This window comes from Octopus bimaculoides, chromosome 1 (assembly GCF_001194135.2).
Source record: "Octopus bimaculoides isolate UCB-OBI-ISO-001 chromosome 1, ASM119413v2, whole genome shotgun sequence".
NCBI classification, from domain to species: Eukaryota; Metazoa; Mollusca; class Cephalopoda; order Octopoda; family Octopodidae; genus Octopus; species Octopus bimaculoides.
Genome location: NC_068981.1, coordinates 897,208 through 900,912, shown reverse-complemented (window position 1 = coordinate 900,912; position 3,705 = coordinate 897,208).

The following is a 3,705-nucleotide window of genomic DNA, read 5'->3' as shown; positions in this document are numbered from 1 at the left end:
CACGCACACACACACATATATATATAAATATATATATATAGATTAAAATGTAGGTATATATATATTTATATAATCCTATATATATTTATATATGCATATATATATTTGTATGTATGTATGGACATATATGTACACATACGTATACTCGCACATACATACGCACACACGCACACACACACGCACACACACACGCACACACACACAAACACACACACGCACACACACACGCACACACACATACATCTCACAATACTTGAATTACTCCAGTTTCCGTTAAGAACCTTGTCAGCGTCGTTGCCATGACGACCGTTCGCAATTCCATCAACACCACTCAACAGTTTCTAGAATCGATCAGCTCCTCCTTCCGACTCTATGACGACACTGTCGCCATGACCATCCTCACTGCCACTGCCAATCCAACCAACCACCACTAGCACTAAGTATGACCGTCGTCGTCATCGTCACCATCACCACCATCATCATCATCGTCTTTATCATCTTCATTATCGTTGTCATCGTAGTCTTCGTCGTCGAAGTCTACCCCGTTGTCGCGTCATCGTCATCATTGGCGTCATCATCATCATCATCATCATCGACGACAACGATGATGACAATGACAACGACGACGACGACGACGACGAGAACAACAACAACAACAACAACAACAGCAACAACACCCTGTGCTCTCTCCCTATCGCTCTCTCTCTCACATATTTACACACACACACGCACATGCACATACACACACACATACACAAACACACGTTCATTTAAAGAAAGGGTTTTTAAACTCCTTGCCGTGTACCTCTTCATCGTGTCTAGTAGAGTTGGCGTACCCTGTTCGATGTATATCGGGAGAAATGGCTTGAAAATTATGGAACAGAGACTAGACATTTCTTTTTTGTTGTTACTAGTTTCATTTCAAGAGATCAAATCCTGCCGAGGTCATCTTTGCCTTCCTTCTGACGTCAAAAAAATAAAGTATGAGTAAAAAAAATGGAATCGATATAATCGACTTTTCCCTGATATCAAAATTCCAGCCTTGTACCTATTTTAAGAAATCAGTTTAATTGAATTTAATGTTAGTTTCAAAGAGCCCTCTTTGCCGAAAATTTGGTTTTGGTTGATGGAAACCCTTATTCTAAGGGACCTTGGATGGGAAGAGCAAAAGATTACCTACACCTTTTATAGACATACAAATTGCGTTCACTTGGCTGTGATTAATTCAAGTGTTTTTATTTTAAATCTCGTGTACCTTTATGTTACTCCGGTTTTAAAACACCTGCTTTAAATTGGCTTGAAGTTTTCGTTAACAATGTAATTATCAAATACCTCTTTATGATGTTGGGTACGGTATCTAAAACGAAAGTAGTTTTGTTACAAAATGTGACACAGAACTCCAAAGTGAAATACGAAAGCAACACAAATACTAAGATTTATTTGACAATACATGTAGCTAGAAAGAAAGATAGACAGACCGGTAAGTATACAAATACACCGATAGATATTGGTAGACAAATAGATAGATAGATAGATAGATAGACAGATAAGTAAACAGATAGATCGGTAGATAAATAGATAGGTAGATAGACAGACAGATAGATAGATAGAACGATTCATAGAAAGTGTTCTCAAATTTAAAAAAAACAGCAATGAAAACTAAAGGTATATTTGGCATGATATATCAATAGAAAGAAAGAAAGATATGAAGAAAGGAATGGGGAGAAATGCGTTATGATTGTAGTTCAAACCTAGTTTGATTACTGTCGCTTACTGGATTAAACTGATGTCAAGAAATGTAGAAGTCGGAGATAAGATAACAGAAACGATAAAGGTGACAAAATCTGCTGATTAGAGATGAACGGTTCGTCGGTTTAATTAATGAACACTGTAAGGTAGTAGGAGTAGTATGGCCGAATGTTTAAGAAGTTCGTTTCTCAACTACAGGCACCCTATTTCGGTCTTACTACGCGACATTTTATAGCTACGGGTTGGCGTAGTTTCAGCCTCACTGCGTGGCATCCTCAGCAAGTGCCCTTTACTATAGTCACGAGCCAACCAAAGCCTTTTTAATGGATTTCGTACACGGAAAATGAAAAAAGTCTGTCGCTTATATATATATTTATATATATATATATATATATATATATATATATGGGAGAATGTACGAAAAAAAACAACAACAGACGAGGACAGGTGGTGTAAACAACAAAAGGATGTATTAGTTTGACGCTCGGGAATACAGAAAGTCTTTAACGTTTCGAGCTACGCTCTTCAACAGAAAGAATACGGAGAAAACAAAGAGACCAGAGTACGAAGAGACGGTAGGTGAAGGAAAGTAAAGGAAAATATAAAGATGATAAAGGTAATAAAGGAGGTTTACATAAGTGGAAAAGTTCAAAAGTTCAAAAGTTTTTTAGACGTCGTGGTATATTGAGGCGATTTCCAATCAGAAGATGGGTCCAGTGTAATCCGTGGGTAGGAGAGGTGCAGCCGGAGGGTGTAGAGTTCAGAATAAAACAGTCAAGAAAGAATAAATCCAGAATGAAAGAAGGTAGAATCCATATTTATAATATAAATAATATACAAATATATGCATATACCCATACATATATGTACATACCTACGTCTATATGTATACATACAAGCATATATGTGTACAGGACATCATAAAAAACGTTAACCACAATGAGAAACGAAAACAGAAAACGAACTTTTTTTTTGAACAACGAGAAAAACAGAGAAACAAGACATGCAACATAAAGAATATTTCCCTTCATCAGTTGTCCCTGTCCATCTACTCCGCGTTTCGAAATATTTATTTATTTATATGTATGTATGTATGTATATATATAAATCCCGATAAACAAAGAACAAATAGAAAAACAACACACACACACATTAGGTCATCCCATAAATAATGTTTTTTTTTATACTTCTTTTATTTTTCAAAATTATGATAAACAAAGTTCTTTTTTATTCTAAAATATACTCTCCTTCATTTTCTACAATGCTCTTCCATCTATCTGGTAGATTTGCAAGCCCCCTCTTCCAAAATTCACTTGTCCATAACAAAGAATACTCATTCAGTATTGTTCTAACATCGTCTACAGAATTCATTTTTTTTCTGTCCAAATGATTTTGAAGATTGTGAAATAAATAATAATCGGATGGGGTAATGTCGGGCGAATATGGTGGGTGGGGCATCGTTTCCCATTCAAACTACCCCAGCCTTTGGAATGTCATGCTCGCTGTATGTAGCCGAGCATTATCCTGATAGAAGAACACCTTTCGTTTCGAAATCAAAGATGGTTGTTTTTCTTCTAGTGCAGGTGCCGATGAATGGTTGAATGACTAAATCCAATCTTCTCAGATAGTTCCTTAACAGTTACAGTGGGATTTTGTTCCACCAGGGTTTGCAGGAGGTCTTCGTTGAGCTCTACAGATCTCCCAGGACGAGGTTCATCTTTTAGGCTGTAATTTCCGGCTCAGAATTTCTGGAACCACCGTTGACACTGGCTTATGCTTATTGTCCAATCCCCATATACTGCATTAATAATATATATATCTTATAAGTGCAAAAAAATTACATAAAAAAATCATCACAGAAGGTATGTCCAAAATAATATTGATTTAATAGATAGATGTATAATGCACACACACGCACATACACACACATGTATATATATATATATATATATATAT